This window comes from Pan troglodytes, chromosome 15, assembly GCF_028858775.2.
Source record: "Pan troglodytes isolate AG18354 chromosome 15, NHGRI_mPanTro3-v2.0_pri, whole genome shotgun sequence".
Lineage (NCBI taxonomy): Eukaryota > Metazoa > Chordata > Mammalia > Primates > Hominidae > Pan > Pan troglodytes.
The window spans coordinates 28,282,066-28,308,650 of record NC_072413.2 but is presented as its reverse complement, the minus strand read 5'-3'; the positions used below and the strand labels follow the sequence as shown (position 1 = coordinate 28,308,650).

Genomic DNA, 26,585 nt, shown 5'->3' with positions numbered 1-26,585 from the left:
AAGAGACAAATAATATCATTATAACTTAATAATTTAATGATAAAGAGATCAATTAAGAGGATATAACAATTCTAAATATATGCTTCCAACATTGGAACACCTAAATATATAAAGCAAATATTAATAGATCTAAAAGGAGAGCTAGACTTCAATGCAACGATAGGAGGGAATATTAACATCTCACTTTCAGCAATGGACAGATCATTCAGTTAGAAACTCAACAAAGAAACAGTGGTTTTAAACTGCACCCTACATCGAATGTGCCTAACAGACATATACAGAGCATTCTATCCAACAGCTACAGAATACTCATTCTTCTCAATTTCACATGGAACATTCTCCTGGATACATCATATTTTAGTCCTCAAAATAAGTCTTAACAAATGTAAAGACTGAAACCATACCAAGTATCTTTTCTGAACACAATGGTATAAAACCAGAAATCAGTAACAGAAGGAATATTGGAGACTAAAAATACATGGAAATTAAACAACATGCTCCTGAACTACCAATGGATCAATGAAAAAAATCAAAAGGGGAATTTAAAAATTTCTTAACACAAATGAAAACTAAAACACAATATACCAAAACCTATGAGGTACAGCAAAAGAAGTTCTAAGAGGGAAGTTTATAGTAATAAACAACTACATAAAAAAGAAGAAAGATCTCAAATAAACAACTTAACATTGCACCTCAAGGAACTAGAAAAATAAGAAGAACCCCAAATTAGTAGAAGGAAAGAAATAATAAAAACCAGAACACAAGTAAATGGAATAGACTTAAAAAATACAAAAAATAATTAAAATGAATAAAAATATTAAATAAAATTGGCAAACCTTTAGCTAGACTAAGAAAAAAAGAAAAGATCCAAATAAATAAAATCAGAGACAAAAAAGATACTACAAATTGTCCCCACAGAAATAAAAGAATCATAAGGGACTATTATGAACACCTACATGCCAATAAATAGGAAAAACTTGAAGAAATGGATAAATTCCTGGAAACATAGAACTTACCAAAATTGAATCATGAAGATATAGAAAACCTAAGCAGATCAATAACCACTAATGAGATTGGATCAATAATAAAAAGTCACCTATCAAAGAAAAGCTGAGGACTGAATGGCTTCCCTGATGAATTCTACCAAACATTTAGAAAAGGACTAATACCAATTCTTTCCCCACTATTCCAAGAAATCGAAGCTGAGAGAATTCTTCCTAACTCTTTCTACATGGCTGGCATTACCCTGATACCAAAGCCAGACAAGGACACAACAAAAAAAGAAAACTGCAGGCCAATATCACTGATGAACAATTGACACAGAAATCTTCAACAAAATATTTGTAGACTAAATTCAACAGCATAGTAAAAAGATCATTTACCATGATCAAGAAGGATTCATTCAGGCATGCAAGATTGGTTCAACATATTCAAATCAATAAATGTGACAGCACATTAACAGAATCAAGGACAGAAATCACATGATCATTCCAATCGATCCAGAAAAAGCGCTTGATAAAATTCAACATCACTTCATGATAAAAACCTCAATAAACTAGGCATAGAAGGAACATACGTCAAAACAATAAAAGCTATGTATGACAACCTACATAATGTGTCAAATACTGTGTATACAACAAGGGACTAATAGTCAGAATATATAAGGAACTCAAGCAACTCAAAAAAGGAAATCTGATTTTAAAATGGACAAAAAGCTCAAATACACATTTCTCAAAAGAAGATACACAAGTCATCCATAGGTTTATGAAAAAATGCTTAATATCACTAACCATCATGGAAATGCAATTCAAAACCACAGTGAGATATCACTTCAACTAATTAGAATAGCTGTTATTAAAAAGACAAAATATAACAAATGCTGGTGTGGATATAGAATAAAGGGAACCCATACACTCTTGATGTGAATGTGAATTAGTACCGCCATTATAGAAAACAGTATGGCAGTTTCTCAAAAAATTAAAAATAGAATTACCATATAATCCAGCAACTGCATTATTGGATATATGTTCAAAGGAAATAGTATTAGTATGCTGAAGAGATATTTGCACTCCATGTTTATTGCAAAACTATTCACAATTGCCAAGATACAGAATCAACCTCGGTGTCTATTAATGGATAAAGAAAATGTGGGTATCTACATACAATGGAGTGCTATTCTGCCATAAAAAGAATGAAATATTGGAATTTGTGGTGACATGGATGTACTTGAAGGACATTATGTTAAGTGAAATAAGCCAGACACAGAAAGACAAATACTACATGATCTTACTCATATGTGGAATCTAAGCAAGGTGATCTCAGAAGTGCAGAGTAGAATAGTAGTTACCAGAGTTAGGGAGTAGAGAATGATTGGCCAATGGAGACAAGTTGCAGTTAGAGGAGAGGAATAATTTCTGGAACAAAGTTACAGTTAGACAGGAGAAATAAGTTCTGATGTTTTATATTGCATAATAGGGTGGCTATGGTTAACAATATTATATATTTCAGAATAACTTGTTCTCACCACAAAGAAATGATAAATGTATGAGTTGATAAATATGCTAAATACCCTGATTTGGTTATTATACAATGTAAACATGTTTTGAAACATCACACTCTACCCCATAAATAAATACGATCATTAATATCAATTTTAAAAAGTATTTGAAAGTCTATTAATTCAAATAATCTTCCTGAAAAAAAGTTACCTTTAAAAGAAATACATAAAAACTGAGAAAGGAATCAGAATTAAGAATTGAAGAATGAAGCAGCCCAGTGTCAACATGACTTTTGATTAGCATTGTATGCATTCAGTGAAACAGGCAGTGATACAAAAAATTATTGTAATTATAATCCACAGCACAAATGTCAAAGTGATTTTTAAGAAAAAGTACTAAATGTTCAAAATAATATTTTAATATTAAATGAAACTAAACATTCAAATGATATTAATAAAGATGATGAAGGGCAATCGGCTTGAAGGAATATTGAAGGAAGTTTGCTTAATTCCATGTCTTAAATGAAGACGATTCAAAAGATTAGTTCATTAACTTTTAGTTTTTAAATTTTTTTCAAGTTATTTATTATAAAGAAACAGCTTCTACTATAGAGATAAAACTGTCTTTTTATATACTTTTTGTTTTCCAATATTTCTGATATGAGCCAGTTAATTTCAAGTGTTACTCGGATATATTCTGCAGAAGGAAATTCTAAGAGTGCTTTCTCTAAGTATATAAAACTTTGGGTTTTTATTCAATCAAAATTCAATGATGAAAACTAAAACCACAATTTAATTTGTATTTTCTTGCCCCAAGAATCTTTTGTCGCAGCAGCTAATTGCAGGTAAAATAGCCAGACATATTAATAAGTGAAGAAGGAAAGTGAATAATTCATGGATCAATGATACTTATGCATGTCAATTTTGTCTATGTTATTATTGAGACTTACTTTAAGAATCTGGGGAAAAATGAATCTCACTGGGGTGCAAAGTAATTATTAATCCAGAGGAAGGAGAAGAAAGCCTGACTGGTTGCTGTGGAAAGATTTAGTCAGGGTATGTGTGAGAGGAGAAGAAAAAGAGTGGCAAGAGATGGGTCAGCAGCTGCAGATATTCCCATCAGAGGCCAAGCATGTCTTCTAGAGATTGCCCTAATTCCCCTAGATTCAGTTTATATATATTGTATGTTTTAAATTAGTCAGAATTCTCTTGTCCACATCACAGAAATTGCAAATGAATACTGAGCCAGGAGATAAGTGACATGAGCTGCTTTTGAGTCATTCTCTTACTAACAACAAGAAGGAAATAAACTCTACCGAGGAAAGTACAAAAACATAATGGAAAGCAATGATTTGCCTCTTGCTAAAGAAATAATTTTATTGGGATTTGAGAGACTATTAGAAAATTCTTGGAGAAAAAACATCGATTTGAAGAATCTTAAGTAAGCTAGCAATTCCACATGTATATTGCCATATTATTTTTAAAGAGACAGAAAGGAGAAATTGACTTTTCATATATAGAAAGCAATTTGATTCTCAGTAAAATTCATGTAAAAATTTACCTGTATTTACACATATTAGGAATAATAATGAAATACTTGAAGATTGAGTGCTTTAAAATGAGTTGAGAAATAATCTTCACATATTTGAGGCTGCCTAATCACACTTTTGGGATATTTTGAAGTAATAGTGTAGACAACTTAAAATGAAAATCTTGATTGGTTGAAAATTACATAAAAAATCTTTTTTAAAGAACATTCGTGTCTATTTGAAAATTTCTAGCATTTTATTATAAAATGAAAAAGTGGGGAAAAAAACCCCGCAGATTAGCTCCAATGTATTGACTGACTCATTCACGCAATATTTTTTTTCACTGATTAAGTGCTGAGGTTCATAGTCTCTACCCTCACGAAAACTGGCACAACTACAACAAAACAATCCCCAAAAGTAAAAATTCCACTGTAAAAGTAAATTGTCCAAAAGATTGCACTATGCTGGAGTAATCGAGTTTTTGGTGTTCTTTCCCCCTTTCTTCTGTTTTCTCAGTCTTCTATAATAGGAATATTGCCCTTAAAGTACTCTTAAAGTCCCACTGATTAGGAGCACTGTGCCAAAAGCTTTATAAACATTGTCTCACTAATCTTAATGATTAATTAAACTAATAGATAATCTCTATTTTATACTCGTAGAAATGAAGTCTTAAAAGATTAAAAATCATATCTCAGTCACTCAATTGTAGAGTAATTTGAAACCTGGTTGGTTTCACTTTGAATGCTCATGGCCAGTATGACACATTAGCAAATCATAAAATTATATTCATTCCTCCAGAATGGGACACAATGTGTCAAAAGATAAAGTAAAATAACATTTTCTTGGAATTTAACTTGTATTTTTTGTATAAGAAATAAAGCAGTTCTTGATTTTTTTCAGACTCAGCTCAGTTCTCCTTCCCATTGGGCTATTGGGCAACATTATCTGTTGTTATTGAATCTCTTCCATTCCAAGGTTGCACCAGGGATCTAATATTATAAACAAGTTGGAAGGTATTCTGGTGATCCTGTGGACATTGGTTATCCGTCTCCGCTAGTTTTTACTGAAATGTCCATTGTGCAAGCCACACAGTCCCTCAGGCCAATGTAACTCTACAGCTTTTTAAAATCATACTTTAAACGTGACCTCTGGAGATCTCTGGAGAGTAGGAAAATTGTAGTTATTCCTCTTTGGAGTCTGCAATCTCCTTGGAATATTGTCTGAGACTAGGGAGTAGTTCTCTTCACTCCCAAAACAGCTGTAAAATTTAAAACCCCTGTTTGTGTTGTATGGGACTAGCATGGCCTCCATACTCTTGCTAACCCTTGTGAGAAATAAGGATTAATTTGTCCAAGTTAAATTCCCCTATATTCTGGCTTTCTGAAGAGAGACGTGGACTTCTGCAAGGCCCCATGGAAATTGGCTATACAGTCTTTGTTTAAGGCAATCAATACCTGTCAGTCTCAAAGCTTGGTCCCTATTTCCTCACCCCATCATGCCAGCTGAGAGGCCAATGCTTCCACAGCCATGAAGGTGGATGGGGTGAATTCTTTGCTAACTTACCACAATGTGCAGCTCTAAGTGTGAGGCTTATATCTCTCCTACCTAATTCCCAAGAAAGGGGCTGACATTATTCCCAAACAAGAACACCAAACTATCAGCTTAAAGCTCTAACAATGGTTCTCCATATCACCTTGCTGTTGAATCCTGGCATTTAACGCCCACCTGCCCCGCGTCCTGGGATGAAGTTAATGTTTCCCTAATCCCGCAACATAAAAGCATCATGGCCCAAAGATCTGAGTCTTTTTCCAGACCTGAGAGTTAAGCTCTACTAGGCTGCTCTGTAGTGCCCCACAGCACCTGCTATTGCTCCTGCCACCTGAGTATTCCCCAAGAAATGCTACTCAAGCAAGCCTAGTTCAAGTGACATATGGCCACTTGAACTTGTCTATACAGTATCAAATTACATTTTTGTTTTGCTAACTTGAAAGGTATAAAATGCTTTCAATATCCATACCCTTGGCTGCTAGGGGACTGAACATCTTTTCATGGTGTTATTGGTCATTTTTATTTATACCACTGTGGAGTTCCTGTATCATAGTCTTTGTCTTTTTCTTATTAACTTGTAGAAGCTTACTGAAAGATAATCCTCTCTTATATGTGCCATTAACCTCTTTTCCCATTCTTTATCCTTTAACCTTAATTATGATATTTGTGTTTGAAAAAAAAAACCTACATTTTTACTACTGACGTTTACCTAAACTTCCTGTGTTTTTCATTTTAAAAATAATCTGATCTTATTTATTTGCTACTCTTAGAAAATCTTATTTTTTACTGGATTCAAGGTCAGGGTAGAAGCTCTCAGAGAGAACAGCCTCGGCTTCTCAGGGACCTGTTCCTGGCATTTCTCTTTGGTTTCCCATTCTCTTGGTCAAAAGTTTAGCATATTCTGCAGCCTCTTACTTATTTTTCTTAGCAAGCTGTGTCTTCAGAGCAATATGTGGATGTTTTGTGATGCAGGACACATGGAATAACAGGATGCTGAATCCTGGGCAGTCTGGTCCTGAGTTCCTTACCTTCTTTGTTTAGGGACTTTCTCACAACCTATGGTAGGTATCAGCTTTTTAGAGATATTTGAAAACTTAGCAGATTCTGCTAGCTCTTTTGGGCCCTAGGTGATGAGGCATAGTATTATCAGTCAGTCCAAGAATATCCTTCTCTCTTCCGACTTTTTTTTTTTTTACAATAACCAAATTAAGAGCACTCAAATTGACATCCACAATGCAACCTCAAATATATTTGTACTTTCTCCGGTTCTCCTTGGCATGTGATAGGAACACTCCTTACTTAGTAGCAGCAAACACAGCCATGGGTCAAGACATTCTGCTTATGGCCATACGCTTCTCATAAAAGGTATGAGGTTTGTGTTCACTGTCCATTTCAGTGCGTTTCTAGCAGCTAGTGACTGAGAGGGAAACATTAATGTTCACTCTGAAGTGGTACTTCCCTCTGAAATACCATGAAAAAGAACGAGCCAATCCTATATTTTAACTACGTATTAGACATTTTTATTTGCATATACTAAATAAACACATTTTACCTTTCTCTCATGAACTCATCTTCAAAATTTTCCTATCTTGACTTCATCCCAGAATATTACTGGATACATTGACCTAAAACACAGTCAATTTTGACTGTTTTTTTTTGCCTTTAGGCTTTTTCTAGAAAGAGTTAATCAATATACATTTGATGCCGTAGACACACGTTGTGACTTTATTTATTTGGCTTTTATTCAAAGTTGATAGAGAAAATATTACATTGTCATTTTTCTTGCAAAGTGCTCCCTTGAGTTTCAAGTTTCATCGTGGGAGAAAAAAACTCTTATGTGCCAATTTTTGGTCAATGAAAACTGTATTATGTTTATTTAATTATTTAATATACAAGTCAGCTGTTATTTTCCTTTCCAAAAAAAAAAGCTTATTAGCAAACCTCTTTTCTTGACCTTTTTAGAACATCATTTCATGAGTATACAGGACTGCTGGAGGGGGCCAGCACTTGTCGCTGTTCCTCTCATCTACCCATTCTTCTACAGAGTTTACATGGTTGCCTCCAGTCCCATCTATAGGAATTTTTGTGCAGGTTTACTATGTGTTATCTTTTACATAAACCATGCAACCCTTGACATTTTATTTCCCAATAGCCAGCTAGGTAGAAAAAAAATCAACTGTGATTTTAATTTTAATGAAGCAGAATTTACATTGTTTCCAGGCTGTCTGCCAACTTGCTATTTAGGAAAGTTAACCCAGATGCAGCTTAATCAGTCTGTCTTTTTTCTTTTTTTATCACCAAAAATTCTCTTGTCAAGATCAGATGAAGGGTAATAATATACCCTTAATGGTTTTGCACAGTTCATTCCTGAACTTCAGTGAACAGGAACTAGCTGGTGTTTCCCAGAGGCCCTAAAGATCCCTTTGCTACCCTCACTCATGATCTACTTTAGTCAGACACTCTCCTGTCTCCTGTTCAACTTCTTTCTGTTGGCTTCAGCAAATCCATCAGTGGCTAACATGTGGCCTCTTGACCAAAATAGTTTGGGAAGCAAAATCTGACCTCATTGTAATAGGTCTCCCATCAAGCCATAGAAGTCGTTATTTTATTAAAAGTGTCTTGATGAATAGGTTGGAATTTTACGCTCTCACAGAACATTAGGTTGCTACTTATGTTTCAGAATTTGCATCACTGATTCCTGTAGCCATCACATTTTATATTCTATCATGTCTCTGTTATTTAAAAGTGTGTGTTTGTACGTTATGTGTATACACACCACTAGAATATCATGACATCATACTGGGATACTAAAAGTTTGTGGTAAAACAGATGCAGATTATGGTCCCTGCCCCAAGGTGTCTAACTAAAAATGTAAGATGATAGTAGCATTGATAAATCTAGTATGTAATACAAAATCAAGAAGCAGAATAGCTCATCTCAGTCCAATATATGTTGATTCTTCTCTTACAAAAGAGTAAACAAAACTAACAGGTCCATTTCATGTCCTCTACCAAAACATAGATGGCCAGATTCATTCCACGTTGCCTTTCTTCAACACCAGCCCCTCCCTGACTCCCTCACATCTTTTCTACTTTAGTAGGCAATTCCATGATAAAAACATTCTGGACCTGTTTGCCCTCTCATCCTTTCCCTGCCTTCCCCTTGCTCTGCATCAAGGGACACCAACCTCTGCGGCTGTGTTTCCCAGGCTCAGTGGCTTCAAATAGATTATGGAGGAAGTGGTGGGGTGGAAGAAGCCAGGGTATCTCTTTTCTTCCCCTGCCTTCCAACAGCTTTATGAATCCAGTTCTTGGCAGGCAAACCAGCTATGGTTCCAGCTTCCACTAGTGCCAGTAACACTGCGTTCACTCTTTATCCCTTCAGTCATGGGTCAGGTTGGCTTCCTGCTGTTTGGGATCTTTCCATTGGCCCACTGTCCTCTCTTTGGTTTCTCAGCTCTTTCATCACCCAGGGAATCAATTTTCTCCATTAAAGTCTCTTTAACTACTCAGGTGGTTTCTGTTTCCTGGCTAGACTCTATGATGATACACATAATTTCCTCACTACATATGAAATAACCTTTCTGACTTTTGTGACTTTAAAAAAAATCTCTGTAAAGACTAGAAATTATTCCATCACTCACAGAGGGCAAAGCCAAAAATATAACTGCCAGGGGGAAGCCCAAGAATGTGCCACTTTTTAATTCACTCTGATACATCTATTGCCTTGCTGTATTTAGGATGTAATATATTTATTTAAAATAAATATTTCCTTGACAAAGTTGGTTATAGTTAAGGAATCTCTGCTTTAATAAAGCTCAAGAAGAGGAAATACTGCTTTTTACTTAATATTTTTCTAATTAGACTTTACTGGTTTTTAGAATTTTTAAAAATATTTTAAAAAATGTTTACAAAGAATTATTTCAGTCATTTGTGAAATAGAAAAAAATCAAGCAACATACAACATTTTGCATTATTTTTCTCTGGCTAACTAGTACAAAATACAAAACTAGTAACAATAAATATAGCTTCCCAAGTTTCCCGCTTCATTTCAAATGAATCAATGACTTAGAGTAGAGTCCTTTAAACTTTGCTATAATTGACATTAAATATTGACTTTTAATACATTTTCTCTTGATGTTTTTTGTCTGTTTTGCAATGTAAGATGCCAGAAATCTTATAAAATAAGCAAGAAGATGGGGGGAAGGTGTCATACTTTCTGGTTCATGCTCTGTATTCCTCCTGAAATAAATGATGAAAGGATCCAAGGAGAACATGGCACTGATGGAGAACCTTAGATATGACATGGAAATAAAATAATCAAAATCCTAAATAACTTTTATATCTATTTAAAATTTCAATTTTCCTATTTTCTTTATTTCTAAAAGAAAAACTCTAAGCTTAGGTTTTTATTAATTACCACACTGCTTTTATAAAGAATGAATGTTAATGCCTGTATTAGTCAGGATTCTCTAAAGGGACAGAACTAATAGGATATATGTATATAAAAAGGGGAGTTTATTAGGAAAATTGACTCACATGATCAAAAGGTAAAGTCCCATGATACGCCATCTACAAGTTGAAGAGCAAGGAAGCCAAAGGTGGATCAGTCCTTGTCCCAAAACCTCAAAAGTAGGGAAGCCGACAGTGCAGCCTTCAGTCTGTGGCCAAAGGCCCAAGGGACCCTGGAAAACCACTGGTGTAAGTCCAAGAGTCCAAAAGCTGAAGAACTTGAAATCTGATGTTCAAGAGCAGGAAGCACCCAGCATGGGAGAAAAATGAAGGCCTGAAGACTTAGCAAGTCAAGTCCTTCCAACTTCTGCCTGCTTTATTCTAGCTGTGCTGGAAGCTGATTAGATGGTGCCCACCCGATTGAGGATTGGTCTGTCTCTCCGAGTCCACTGACTCAAATGTTAATCTCTTTTGGCAACACCCTCACAGATATACCCAGGAACAATACTTTGCATCCTTCAATCCAATCAAGTTGACAATATTAACCATCACAAGTCCACTCCTTGTCCATTTGAACCCCTATACAGCTCTTGAAATCATGCATAATCTTCAAATGAAGACAATAATAAGGTCATAATTATGCCTTACATAATATGGCTATCCTTCGTACAACCAGAAGCATACTAATCCTTAACCTAAATGCTCTTTCATAAAATTAACAACACTGAAATGCTGATATGAAGTCAATAAATCTTATGTCACATGATAAAGGAAAAAGGAAATAAAATGAAGCCATTTTCTTAGTACGAGTGTATACATGCACAAACAAATTCTTAACAAAATAAGTAGGAAATATTCATGACAATTACAGTCCTCGTTTCTGCAACTTGTCACGTGGCCATAGCTGGTACTGATGACTCCCTTCTTCTACCACCCATTCTGTATTCCCTTTGCCTTCAGCAAGCACCTCAGCAGGTCATGGTTTTTTACCTAGTGGAGTGACCCAAACCTTCTTTCCCGAAGGGTCTGGGCCATTTGTAGTCCTGCCTGGATTGGACTGTTGTAGTTTCCCATTGACCTTAATCACAGGGCATGGTAATACTAAGAGATGTCCTAAAGGATCTCCTGAATTCCACGCATACTCTTTCTTACCTCCATTGTGGAGAAGTAGACTGATTTCATCTTGATATTCTGGGTCAATCACTCCAGCCAACACTGTAGCTCCCTTCTTAGCCTGTTGACTGAGAGGTAGGAGGAGCCCAAAGTGTCCAGGTGGCTATCTTAACTTCCAGTTTAATGGAATCATTGTTGTGTCTCCTGGTGGTAGCATTCCTCCCTATGGAGATCAGATATCTAGGCCAACAGAACCTAATGTCACAGGAACAGGAAGCAAAAATTTTGCCTGTGGGTCACTAGAGGTGATGGTGAGTGGTGCTACTTCCACTTCCACCCCTTGATTCCTGGACCCATGAATCCTATTCAAGAAACAGTACCATATATTGGACATTGATTCAGAGCATACACAGCCTTCTGGAGAACTTTGTCCCAGCCCTGCAAAGTATTGTCACCTAGTTGGCGTTGTAATTGTGACTTCAAAAGACCGTTCCACCATTCTATCAATCCAGCTGCTTCAGGTTGATGGGCAACATGGTAAGACCAGTGAATTCCATGAGCATGAGCCCACTGCTGCATTTATTTAGCCATAAAGTGAGTGCCTTGGTCAGAGGCAATGCTGTGTGGAATACCATGACTGTGGATAAGGCATTCTGTGAGTTCACAGATGGCAGTCTTGGCAGAAGCATTGCATGCAAGATATGCAAACCCATATCCAGAATAAGCATTTATTCTGGTGAGGACAAACAGCCACCTTTTCCATGATGCAAGAGGTCCAGTATAATCAACCTGCCACCAAATGGCTGGCTAAACACCCCAAGGAATTGTGCCATATCAAGGACTCAGTTGTTGGTCTCTGCTGCTGCTGGCAAATTGGGCATTCAGTGGTGGCCATAGCCAGGTCAGCCTTGGTGAGTGAAAGTCCATGTTGCTGAGCTCATGCGTAACCTCCATTCCTACTACCATGGCCATTTTGTTAATGGGCCCATTGGGTGATGACAGGGGTGACTAGGGAAAGAGGCTGAGTGGTGTCCATGGAACGAATCATCCTATCCACTTGATTATTAAAATCCTCCTCTGCTGAGGTCACCTGTTCGTGAGCACTCACATGAAATACAAGTATCTTCAGTTTTTGACCACTCAAAGAGGTCCATCCACATAGCTCTTCCCAAATTTCTTTGTCACCAATTTTCCAATCATGCTTCTTCAAAGTCCCTGACCTTCCAGCCAAACCAGTGAATACAGCTCATGAATCAGTATATAATCACACATCTGGCTATTTCTCCTTCCAATCAAAGTACACAACCAGGTGCACTGTCTGAGTTCTGTCCACTGGGAAGATTTCTCTTCTCTACTGTCCTTCAGGGATGTCCTAGATAGGGGCTGTAGTGCTACAGCTGTCCCCTTTCAGGTGTTGCCTGCATATTGTGCAGAACCATCTGTGAACCAGGCCCTAGTCTTCTCTTCCTCTGTCAATTGATCATAGGGAACTCTCCATGAGGCCACTGGTGCAGGCTGGGGGAAAGAAGGCAGGGTGGCAGGAGTGGGGAACATGGGCATTTGAGCCACTTCCTCATGTAACTTACTTGTGCTATCAGGTCCTGCTTGAGCCTGATCACATATATATCACTTCCATCTGATGATGGAATGCTGCTGTGCATGCCCCACTTCATGGCTAGATAGGTCAGAAGGCACCCAGTTCATGATAGGCAGTTTAGGTCATATGGTGACTTGATGACCCACAGTCAAACGTCCAATTACTACCAAAGCCCAGTGACAGGCCAAGAGCTGTCTCTTAATAGGAGAGTAGTTATATGCAGAAGATGGCAGAGCCTTGCTCCAAAATCCTAGAGGCCTCTGCTGTGATTCATCTATGAAGGCCTACCAAGGCTCCAAATAGCATCCCTATTTACCTCTGACTTCAAGCTCCATTGGATCTGCTGGGTCATATGGCCCAAGTGGCAGAGCAGCTTGCCTAGCAGCCTGGACCTGTTGCAGAGCCTTCTCTTGTTGTGGACCCCACTCAAGCCTTTCCAGTCACTCAATAAATGGGCCAGAGTAACACACTAAAATGAGGAATGTGTTGCCTGCAAAATCCAAAGAGGCCCACTAGGCATTATGCCTCTTTCTTGGTTGTAGGAGGGGCCAAATGCCACAACTTATCCTTCCCCTTAGAAGGAATATCTCAACAGGCCCCACACCATTGGACCCCTAGAAATTTTACTAAGCTAGAAGGCCCTGAATTTTAGTTGGATTCATTTTCCATCTCCTGGCACACAAATGTCTCACCAATAAGTTCAGTGTGTTTACTACATTTTGCTCACTGGATCCAATCAACATAATGTCATCAATGTAATGGAATAGTGTGATATCTTGTGGAAGTGAAAAGTGATCAAGATCTCTCTGAACAAGATTATGACACAAAGCTGGAGAGTTGATATACCCCTGAGATAGGACAGTGAAGGTATATTCCTGGCCTTGCCAGCCAAATGCAAATTGCTTCTGGTGGGCCTTATGGACATGCATAGAGAAAAAGGCATTTGCTAAATCAATGGCTGCATACCAGGTACCAAGAGATGTGTTAATTTGCTCAAGCAATAAAACCACATCTGGTACAGCAGCTGCAATTGGAGTCACCACTTGGTTACACTTATGATAATCCATTGTCATTATCCAAGATCCATCTGTCTTCTGCACAGGCCAAATAGGAGAGTTGAATGGGGATATGGTGGGAATAACTACCCCTGTGTCTTTCAAGTCTTTGATGTTGGCACTAATCTCTGCAATCCCTCCAAGGGTGCAATATTGTTTTTGATTTACTGTTATTCTAGGTAGAGGCAGCTCTAATGGCTTCTATTTGGCCTTTCCCACCATAACAGCCCTCACCCTACCAGTCAGGGAGCCAATGTAGGGATTCTTCCAGCTGCTGCTAAGTGTGTCTATGCCAGTTATGCATTCTGGCACTAGGGAAATGACCACAGGATGAGTCCAAGGACCCACTGGATCCACTGTAAGTTGGACCTGAGCTAAAACTCTGTTAATTACCTAACCTCCATAAGTCCCTACTTTAACTGGAGGACCAAAATAAGGATGTGTCCCCATTCAAATCTGAACTTGAATTGTATCTCCCAGAATTGCTACGTGTTGTGGGAGGGACCCAGGGGGAGGTAATTGGATCCTGCGTTCTGTCTTTTCCGTGCTATTCTTGTGATAGTGAATAAGTCTCATGAGATATGATGGGTTTATCAGGGGTTTCTGCTTTTGCTTCTTCCCCAGTTTCTCTTGCTGCCATGATGTAAGAAGTGCCTTTCACCTCTCACCATGATTCTGAGCCCTCCCCAGCCATGTGGAACTGTAAGTCCAATTAAACCTCTTTTTCTTCCCAGTCTCAGGTACATCTTTATCAGCAGTGTGAAAACAGGCTAATTCAGTAAATTGGTACCAGTAGAGTGGGGTGTTGCTGAAAACATACCCAAAACTTTGGAAGGCAGTTACCCAGTTTGAACAGTTGGAACAGTTTGGAAGGCTCAGAAGAAGACAGGAAAATGTGACCAAGTTTGGAACCTCCTAGAGACTTGTTGAATGGCTTTGACAAAAATGTTGATAGCGATATGAACAATAAGGTCCAGGCTGAGGTGGTCTCAGATGGAGATGGGGAGCTGTTGGGAACTGGAGCAAAGGTGGCTTTTGTTATGTTTTAACAAAGAGACTGGTGACATTTTGCCCCTGCCCTAGAAATTTGTGAAACTTTGAACTTGAGAGATATGATTTAGGGTATCTGGCAGAAGAAATTTCTAAGCAGCAAAGCATTCAAGAGGGAACTTGGGTGCTGTTAAAAGCATTCCATTTTAAAAGGGAAACAGAGCATAAAAGTTCAAAAATTTGCAGCCTGACCATGTATTAGAATAGAAAAACCCATTTTTTAAGGAAAAATTCAAGACAGCTGCAGAAATTTGCATAAGTGGCAAGGAACCTAATGTGACTCCCCAAGACCATGGGGAAAATGTCTCCAGGCCATGTCAGAGACTTTCACGGCAGCCTCTCCCATAGCAGGCCAGAGACCAGGAGGAAAAAGTTATTTTGTGGGCTGGCCCCAGGGTCCTCATGCTGTGTGCAGCCTAGGGACTTAGTACCCTGTGTCCCAGCCGCTCCAAGTGGAAGCCTCAAGCCTTGGCAGTTTCCACATGTTGTTGAGCCTGTGGGTGAACAGAAGTCAATAACTGAGGTTTGGAAACCTCAGATTTCAGAAGACTTCAGATGTATGGAAATGCCTGGTTGCCCAGGGAAAAGTTTGCTGCAGGGGCAGGCTCCTCATGGAGAGGGGAGTGCGGAAGGGGAATGTAGGGTTGGAGCCCCCACACAGAGTTCCTACTAGGGCACTGCCTAGAGGAGCTGTGAGAAGAGGGTCACCATCCTCCAGACTCCAGAAGTGTAGATACACCAACAGCTTGCACTGTGCACCTGGAAAAGCCACAGACACTCAACGCCAGTCCGTGAAAGCAGCCAGGAGGGAGGCTGTACCCTACAAAGTCACAGGGCCGAAGCTGCCCAACACCATGGGAACCCACCTGTTGCATCAGCTTGACCTGGATGTGAGACCTGGGGTCAAAGGAGATCATTCTGATGCTTTAAAATCTGGCTGTCCTGCTGGATTCCAGACTTGCAAGGGCCCTGTAACTCCGTTGTTTTGGCCAATTTCTTCCATTTGGAATGGCTGTATTTACCCAATACCTGTACCCCCATGGTATCTAGGAAGTAACTAGCTTGTTTTTTATTTTACAGGCTCATAGGCAGAAGGGACTTTTGGGTTACTACTGAAATGAGTTAAGATTTTGGGGGCCTGTTGGGAAGGCATGATTGGTTTTGAAATGTGAGGACATAAGATTGGAGGGGTCAGGGGCAGAATAATATGGTTTGGCTGTGTCCCCATACAAATATGAACTCGAATTGTATCTCCCAGAATTCCCACAATATGTGGGAATTCTGGGAGACCCAGGGGGATATAATTTAATCATGGGGGTTGGTCTTTCCCATGCTATTCTGGTGATAGTGAATAAGCCTCACGAGATCTGATGGGTTTATCACGGGTTTCTGCTTTTGCTTCTTCCTGATTTTCTCTTGCTGACATGATGTAAAAAGTACCTTTCACCTTCTGTCATGATTCTGAGGCTTTCCCAGCCATGTGGAACTGTAAGTGCTCTTTTTCTTCCCAGTCTCAAGTATGTCTTTATCAGCAGCGTGAAAATGGACTAATACAATAGCACAAAGTACAACAGATTTGTTATAGCTTAAGACTAGTTTCGCAAATCCTTTTTCCAATTAATTAAAACTTTGCAGAGGAGATAAACAGTGATTTTTACCATTCAACCAGTTTGCACACAGAGAGAGAGGGAGAGGAAAGCATTGCCTGAGGCAGGGTGGGGAAGGTGAGGTGCTCAGAGATGCCAGAGAGAGACCTACCCATTGCAGGGACACTAAAAATTGCAGGTGGCTACTTGTTGATAGTGAAGGGATCTTTTCCAGCAGTCCCATCAGCATTCAAGTTTCCCCTTTTTGGTGAGGAAAAAGCTCCCTATGTCCCATGATCCTGTTCATGCCAATTCTATCACCTACAGCTGTCAGCAAAGAGTGCAAGGCAGATTATTTCAAACAGAGTAGCAATTTAATTAAGTCCCAGCTATTTATCTTTGTTTTTATTGCATTAGCTTTTGGGATCTTGGTCATGAAATCTTTGCCTAAGCCAATGTCTAGAAGGGTTTTTCCAATGTCATCTCCTAAAATTTTTATAGTTTCAGGTCTTAGATTTAAGCCCTTAATCCACCTTGAGTTGATTTTTGTATAAGGTGAGAGATGAGGATGCAGTTTCATTCTCCTACATGTAGCTAGCCAATTATCCCAGCACCATTTGTTGAAAAGGGTGTCCTTTCCCCACTTATGTTTGTGTTTGCTTTGTCGAAGATCAGTTGACTGTAAGCATTTGGGTTTATTTCTGGATTCTCTATTCTGTTCCATTGGTCTATGTGCCTATTTTTATACCAGTACCATGCTGTTTTGGTGACTATGGCCTTATAGTATAGCTTGAAATCAGGTAGTGTGATGCCTCCAAATTTGTTCTTTTTACTTAGTCTTGCTTTGGCTGTGAGGGCTTTTTTTGTGGGGGTGGGGTGGTTCCGTATGAAGTTTAGAATTATTTTTCTAATTCTATGAAGAATGATGGTGGTATTTTGATGGGAATTGTGTTGAATTTGTAGATTGTTTTTGGCCGTATGGGCATTTTCACAATATTAATTCTGCCCATCCATGAGCATGTGTTTCCATTTGTTTGTGTTGTCTGTGATTTCTTTCAGCAGTGTTTTGTAGTTTTCCTTGTAGAGGTCTTTCACCTCCTTGGTTAGGTATATTCATAAGTATTTTATTTATTTTATTTTAGCAGCTATTGTAAAATGGGTTGAGGTCTTGATTTGATTCTCCACTTGGTCACTGTTGGCATATAGAAGAGCTACTGGTTTTTGTACATTAATCTTGTATCCAGAAGCTTTGCTGAATTCTTTTATCAGTTCTAGGAGCTTTCTGGAGGAGTCTTGAGGGTTTTTGAGGTAAACGATCATGTTACCAGCAGACAGTGACAGTTTGACTTCCTCTTTACTGATTTAGATGGCTTTTATTTCTTTCTCTTGTCTGATTGCTGTTGCTAAGACTTCCCGTACTATGTTGAAGAGGAGTGGTGAGAGTGGGCATCTTTGTCTTGTTCCAGTTCTCCGAGGGAATGCTTTCAATTTTTCCCCATTCAGTGGGTTTGTCATAGGTGGCTTTTATTACATTGGGACATGTCCCTTGTATGCTGATTTTGCTGTCAGTTTTAATCATAAAGGAATGCTGGATTTTGTCTAATGCTTTTTCTGCATCTATTGAGATAATCATGTGATTTTTGTTTTTAATTATGTTTATGTGGTGTATCACATTTATTGACTTGCATATGTTAAACCATCCTGCATCCCTGGCATGAAACCCACTTGATCATGGTGAATTATCTTTTTGACATGTTGTTGAATTCAGTTAGCTAGTATTTGGTTAAAAATTTTAGCATCTGTGTTCATCAGGGATATTTGTCTGTATTTTTGTTTTTTGGTTATGTCCTTTTTTGGTTTTGGTAGAGGAACAGTCAGGACAGTAAACAGACAACCCACAGAGTGGGAGAAAATCTTCACAATCTGCACATCTGAGAAAGGACTAATATCTAGAAACTACAACAAACTCAAACATATCAGCAAGAAAAAAATCCTATCAAAAAGAGGCCTAAGGACATGAATAGACAATTCTCAAAAGAAGATATACAAATGGCCAAGAAACATATAAACAATGCTCAACATTGCTAATGATCAGGGAAATGCAAATCAAAACCACAATGTGATACCACCTTACTCCTGCAAGAACGGCCATAAAAAAAAAAAAAAACAAAAAAACAATAGATGTTGGCGTGAATACGGTCATCAGGGAACACTTCTACACTGCTGGTAGTAATGTAAACTAGTACAGCCGCTATGGAAAACTATATGGAGATTCCTTAAAGAACTAAAAGTAGAACTACCATTTGATCCAGCAATCCTACCGCTAGGTATCTACCCAGAGGAAAAGTAGTCATTATACGAAAATGATACTTGCATAAGCATGTTTATAGCAGCACAATTTGCTATTGCAAGATCATGGAACCAACTCAAATGCCCATCAATCAACAAGTGGATAAAGAAACTGTGGTACATATATATGATGGAATACTACTTAGCCATAAAAGGAATGAATTAATGGCATTCACAGCGACCTGGATGATATTGGAGACTATTATTCTAAGTGAAGTCACTCAGGAATGGAAAACCAAACATCCTATGTTCTCACTGATATGTTGGAGCTAAGCTATGAGTATGCAAAGGCATAAAAATGAGACAATGGACTTTGGGGACTTGGGGGAAAGGGTGGGAAGGGGGCCAGGGATAAAAGACTACAAATAGGGTATGGTGTATACTGCTTGGGTGATGGGTGCACCAAAATCTCAAATCACCACTAAAGAACTTACTCACATAACCAAACACCACCTGAACCCCAATAATGTATGGAAAAGAAACAAACAACAACAACAACAACAAAGAGAATAGCAGTTAATATCCCATAGCCCCAACCCATTCTTAGCCAAAAGGGACTTTGCCGAGAAGGACTTTACTGAGAGGGGCTCTAACCCCTTAAATCTTAGAAGGGTCTCTAACCCTCCTAAGTTGGGCATCTAATACAAGGTTGGTCAAGCGTTCTTGCCTTTTATTAAGAAGGGCCTCTAACTCACACTGCCTTAGGAGATACTCTAACGCCCCTAAGTTGAGTCTCTAACCCAATCCCATCCTGTACCCAGTTATATGTAACCCAATTACCCAAAGTTGTCCAATCAGTGCTACAGTCTATTTCCTTTGGGTTGGGGTATCACCTCAGTATCGTCCCTTCAGGATTCACCAGAAAGATGTTACCAGACCTCACCACTTACCCAAAGTTAGCCTAGTGTTGAAGGTTTCCTTAGTATCGTCCCTTCCGTGGTTGCCAGAAAGATGTTACAAGAAAGGGGTTCCAATTCAGACCCCAAGAGAGGGTTCTTGGATCTCATGCAAGAAAGAATACAGGGTGAGTCCATAAAGTGGAAACAAGTTTATTAGGAAAGTAAAGGAATAAAAGAACGGCTACTCCATAGATGGAGCAGTTTCAAGGGCTGCTGGTTGCCCATTTTTATGATTATTTCTTGATGATATGCTAAACAAGAGGTGGATCATTCATGCCTCCCCTTTTTAGATCACACAGGGTAACTTCCTGATGCTGCCATGGCATTTGTAAACTTTCATGGCCCTGGTGGTAGTGTAGCAGTAAGGACCAACAGAGGTCGCTCTCATGGCCATCTTGGTTTTGGCGGGTTTTAGCTGGCTTCTTTATTGCAAGCTGTTTTATCAGCAAGGTCTTCATGACCTGTATTTTGTGATGACCTCCTATCTCATCCTGTGACTTAGAATGTCTTAACCATCTGGGAATGCAGCCCAGTAGATCTCAGCCTTATTTTACCCAGGTCTTATTCAAGATGGAGTTGCTCTGGTTCAAACATCTCTGACAATTAGATTGTGCCCATCCAGATTGAGGGTGGGTCTGCCTCTCCCAGTCCATTGACTCAAATGTTAATCTCCTTTGGCAACACCCTCACAGACACACCCAGGAACAATACTTTGCATCCTTCAATCCAATCAAGTTGACATCAATATTAACCATCACAATATCATTTACCAAAGCCTGCCATAGGCTATATATCTTACTTGCCAATTTTTAATGTTTATTATAATTGATCAGGTTAGACATTGTTATTCTTACTTTACAGATGGAAAAACTGAGACTTGGATGTAAATTAATTACTCAATATTATGTAGCATTTAAGCGGCAAAGCCAGGATTCTCATCTTATTGAACTACTTCTCAGTTAAAAAAGCAAAGCAAATGGTACACATTTTTGAGCCAGAATTTTGTGTTCAGGACTCCTTTAGGATTTTTTTTTAAGAGCTTGAAATAGAAAACAAAGTAGAAAACACACTACCTTGTGCCTGTAAGCATTTCATTTTTCAACTTTGATCCTACTCAAAAAAGCTTAAAATTTAATATGAGACTTTATGAGAATATCTGTCCCAGATAATAAACAGTAACAAGATAAATGGAAATTTACACTATAATTATGGATGTGTCAGAGTGGTGGAGATTATAGAAATAATCTTTGGAATAGTGGTATAGTGTTAATTAAGGATGTTTTTGTTGAAGAATTAAGTTACAAAAGATCCAGAAGATTATAGGAGATGGAGAGTGCCAAAAGAGAAAGCTAGGTGATTTGTTTCATCGAACCAGGGAAATAAATAATGAGTAAGAGAAATGGGTTGTAAGACAGATAAGTTTTAAAAGCTAAGTGGACCCAGCCAGGGCAACTGGCAAGAACATGAAATAAAAGGCAACCAGATGGAAAAAAATAAAATACTTATGAATAAATTTAACAAAATAATTATACAACTTAAAAACTACAAAACACTGTTGAGAGAAATTTAAGAAGACTTAAACAAATAGAAAGACATCCTATGTTCATGGATCAGAAGACAATATTGTTAAGATAGCAAGTCCCCTGAAATTAATCTACAAACTCAATGCAATCTGTATCAAAATTCAGCTGGCTTCTAAGCTGATCCTAAAATTTATGTAGAAATTCAAGTTACCCAGAATAACCAAAATAATCTTAATAAAGGAAAAAAGGTGGAAGGTCCACATTAATTGATTTCAAAACTTAGTACATAGCTACAGTAATCGAGACAGTGTGGTACTGGTGTAAAGATGACATAGATAAATGGAACAGAACTGAGAGTTCAGAAATAATCCCTCACATTTACTGTCAATTGATTTTTGACAAAGTGCCAAGGCAATTCAATGAGGAAAAAATAATCTTTCAACAAGTGGTGCTTGGACAACTGGTCACAGACCACATAACTGTCTATTGTCTTCCTCTTGGCCCAGTTCACACATTTCTAATACCTGCCTTATGCCTGTAGGCATTTGATTTTTCAACTTTGAACTAGTCCAACTAGTCACACAATACTTGAAATCTTTCTACCATTTCTCTGCTAGAAGATTTTAGCCTATTCCTGATCATGTCATACAGCGGGGATCTCCCTTGTATTGAGCACCATTACTTAAAGCAGTAGTTTTTTACACAAAGAATTTTTAAAATATGTGATCATTTTTATTTTTCATACAAATTTCAGGATGATGCTTTTATTTAGAAAGTGGAGCTGGACAGAGATGCTAGGTGTCCTGCAATGAACGTGACAGTTTTACCCAATAGATAATTATGCTGCATGATTTTCAAATATTCCATCAACATTCATGTAGGGGGAAAAAAGTTACAATTATTTGAGAGTGTAGAAAATAATTTTACAAATCACAACAAAAAGTATTTCTTCATAGTTATAAACTAAAAATTTCAAGAATGCAATGCTGTTTAAATCACAGGAATATTGCACTATGTTTTCTGAGACTTGTTCACCATTTCAGAAAATCACATCAGCGAAACAATGCCCCTCATTATAATTGAGTCACCAATATAACATACCAGTGCTATTTGGCACATATCGCTGCTGCATACAGACAGATAGTAAGGGAAACCTAAGACTCTTATGACTTAGAAATAATATTATTAAATTATTGGAAATATACAAGATGCTGGGATTTAATTGAATTTTATTAATAAAGATTTATTTTTATATTTTATATTCTTGCCATTACATGTATTTTAAAGTTTTTATGAATAACGATGAGAAATCTAGATTATATAAGTTATATAAGGAAATTATTTATTTTGAGGGTTGCCTTTTTTCCCAGTGTTGACACAGATTCTGTCTCCGTCACAATGTTCCTATGGTTTCTTGTATTACTACTTCTTTTTGCAATACAACCTACCTCCCCCATAGATTATCAAAGGATATGGTCTCCTGGGTCTTTCTAAGTGCCAGAGATTGATTGTGAGCCTCAACATGTGGAGGAATTTTAAGGCAGGAGATATGTTTTCAGAGATTCTTTGTCACTATCCCATCATAATACTGGGAATAATTTTGACACTGCACTTATAAATAAGGCCCAACTCATTTGTGCTAATATCATACTTCATCATTTTCTCTGTTTCCAAAGTCTGTAATTTGTCTTGGCATGTTATCCTTATTTCAATTAAGATTATTTCTTTTCTTTTTCTTATAGACAGATAATTCTAGTCTGTTAGGACTTATTTTTATTTAGTGACGACCTAGTTATCTACTCTTTCATCTTCCTGAATTTCTTGTATTGAAGGGATTCTGAACTCAACTCTCTTAAATCCAGATGTATTCATTATAAATAGGTGAAAGCTCTGTCTATATCATCAGTTCTCCTGAGATAGCTTTGTCTGAGCATTTACATATTTAAATACATATTATTTTATTATAAATTAGTTTTTTTATTCCAATAACAGTGCCATGCTGAACCATAGTGGAGCTGAGACTTCTTTTCACTACTTGTTATCAGCTTCTGAACTGAACTGATGGAGTACAAGCATTCATGAGCTCTGTCCATGTTTTTATTCTCTCCCACCTTGGAGCCCAGAGCAGCCTCTGAGGTCTGGCCTAGCTCAACACCCAAGACAGTCTATCCCTTTATTTTATCTTCTGCATAGTAAAATTCACAATTCCTTTAATCATTACTTTATATGACAGAGTTTCAACATAAAATACTTTTAATTCTATCTTTACAATGGTTTTGGAATCAAGCTCTTAATACTCCTTGATATTATTCTTAAGTTTCATTTGAGTTATTTCAATAACTTGAGTTATTTCCATAACGCCCTAATTGATGTTTTCACCTTCTACTTCTCTTTCCAATTCTTCTTCCACTAAGTCAAGGTTAACCCCTGAAATGCGCATGTGGTCATGTAACCTTTCCTGCTCAAAGACCTGTAATATACATAAGCTCCAATTCCTTAGCCTTTTATTCATGACTTTCTTAAACCTGATTTTAAATAACTTTCTCAATATCATTTCCTTCAAGCCTTGCATATGACATTATGCTATATGGGTGGTTTGCAGCAACTTAATCACATTCACTGATTTCAAGTCTTTACAGCTTTGTTTAAGCAATTCTTTTTGCCTGGAATGATTTCTGCCTTTCTGTGGGAATCTCTGTTATCCTTTAAATGCACACTCAATTATGGCTTCTTTCCTGAATTTTTGCCTGAGTTTCAATCTGATTGATGTCTCCCACCTCTTAATTCTGAAGCCCCCTTTTACTTTTCTTACACTACAATGATATCACATATATATTGCATATTTTTTACTTCCCCTATAAAAAGCCAAGTTACTTAGTGAGGCAACATGACATAGAACTAAGAATGTGAACTCTGGAGCCAGATCTATTACCTTTGAACCTGGACTCAAACCGCTACTAGCTATGTCTGTCTCTAAGATATATTAAGTATGTCTTTTTATTCTGATATTTGGACAACTGGGATCTTACTGACCCTGGGGGGACTTCCTCTCCTAGAGCTAGCCAATTTCCTTTTCTATGAGCATGACTGTCATATGAAAACTGACCAGTCCATAGCCCACACTTTTTCCCACCTCTTCTATCAAGTTCTTCAACTCTGGGCCAATATTCCCCTGCCCTAATCACACTAGGACCAGGTATCAGGCAACTCCAGACAGCCACTGCACTCCAGAGCCTGTTGAAATCATTCAAACTAGCCAATACTAAGCCCGCTCACCGTGCCTCATTTGTTTTTTCCCAATGGAACCACAATAAAGTCTCTTGCCCAAATTTTTCTCCCACTCTGTTTGCCTCTTGACTAACCCTGGTGCTTCCCTGTGTGGCCCTCCATGGCATGGCATGGCATATTCTCTCTTGAGAACTGTGAGTAACAAACTGTCTTTTAAATGGCAGCAATCTTCTGATCGTATGGCCTATCTTACCTATAATGATAAAACCTGCATATATTAAAACATAGGGCATATTGGGAGGGCCAAGTGCATTAACATTTGTAAAGCACACAGATCAATGTCTGATTCATAGTTAGTATTATAAAAGAATTAGTTATTATCAATGGTAGTGATAACACATTGGGTATCTGAGTTTTCCTGCAATGTCTTACTTATAGTAAGTTCTGAATAAATATTTGACTAACGACTGCAGTTCTTCAAATAACTGCTCTTCTCTCTAAGAAGTCTTGATTCATGAAGAGTAAGGGTAAGTTCATAAATGGATTTGAAAATAGAATAATCAAGAAGAAAACAAGACAGTAACTGAAGGAAAACACTGACATTGATAATTTGAAGGGAAGTTTGAGAGAAAGCAGTGGAGTCAAATAAAGCTCAAATCAGAAAAGCAGACTGGTGTAAAGAAAGGAGATCAGAGCTAACAGGATATAATAATCGAAGGTGATGTGGAACATCAGAGAGGTACTTAAAAGAAGAAACTCAAGGGCTAGGGAAATCTAATCCAAAGCTTTTATTATAATTACACACTCTGTACTCAGGGTGTTCAGGTGTGACATACCCATCTGCAGACTTTAATACTGACAAAAATTAGAGGAGTAAAGAGGAGAGCTGCTCAGTGCATGTGCTCAGGGCCAAAGTCAGAACTGCGTGAAATGACTCCATTTTCACTACATGAATTTTCACTTATGAAAAATAAGACTTTTGCAGAAACTATGAATTTGATGAAGACTAAAATTGTGTCATTTCTACCACAGAACAGTATGTTGTCATAGCACAGAAAATAAATGCAAGTGTTAAAATTTCATGTCAATAATACATCCCAAAATCACTATTGTTGCTGCTGGCAAAAAAATGTGCTGAGCTATATAATGTTAATGGAAAAAGAACTCTTTAAGAAAAAATGGCAGACTTTCACCTGTGAGACGTCACTTTTCATGGCAGAGGGAAAAACAACTTAGAAACTTTGAGAAAAAAAGTCAAGTTGATTTTGTTAGGCAAATATCACATCTTTCTCACCAACAGTGAGAATTCTTTTCTCACAGTTATAGAAGAGAAAGCAAACCTGAACTCAGCCAAAGTGTCCTGTATGAATTTAAAAAAAAAAAAAAGCCCAACAACTGTGTCCATAAGCCTTGAGAAGTACAATGTTTCATTTTGAATTTTTTAAGGAAATATGACAAATAATTGCTTCTCGGCCTTTTGGCTAAGATCAAGTGTGGGAAATATGACAAATACAAAAACAGAGCAGATGTTATGTCTCAAGCAACATCATCTTTGACACATCTTAAAGTTTTGTGAAACCTGCTCTGTTATCTAACATTTTATATCATAAAAAAGGAAAGATCAAAATGTTTGGTTTTTATGTTTCTTTGAGTTGTTAGTTAATCCTTTGCTCTTTTTCTACCAAACCACAATAAAATACTTGCTCTTAGGCTTTCTCGATCTATAATCAAAGGGTCATTTAAGTGTAGTTGCTCATTTGATGTAACTGTGTGGCATAATTATTATTTACAGCTTGTGAAGAAATATCTAAAGGAACCGATGCCAGTACTAAGGGTATTATGGTATCGTGTAAATGTATTATTTTGTCACCTTTGCAACCCTTTAGGCAAAATTACTGTTTATTTTCAAAAATAAATTTATGAATCACAAAAAGAAAATATACACAGAAAATCTGAGTCCTTTACCTGGCACAACAAATCAATGCTACAGTCAACAGCTTTGTTCTTTATTTATTAAGATATAACATATAATGATGAAATTATTAGACAAAGTAATGAGTCTCCATCAATGTGTCTTTAGTTTTATAAAACCCAGTTTTACTCTGTCAGCCTTGTCAATGCTACTGAATATTAATGGGAATAAAGTTAATTGCTAGGTGG

The 26,585-nt window shown here is 37.7% G+C and overlaps 1 long non-coding RNA gene across 1 annotated transcript in view; it reads left to right on the top strand.

Annotated features, from left to right (window-relative positions):
* The window catches only part of LOC134808281 (uncharacterized), a 229,124-nt gene that overhangs the window by 97,053 nt on the left and 105,486 nt on the right, over window positions 1–26,585 (top strand). Inside the window, exon 2 of the long non-coding RNA XR_010150899.1 lies at window positions 14,415–14,492. This is a non-coding gene — a long non-coding RNA (uncharacterized LOC134808281). The remainder of the gene's footprint in view (window positions 1–14,414; window positions 14,493–26,585) is intronic.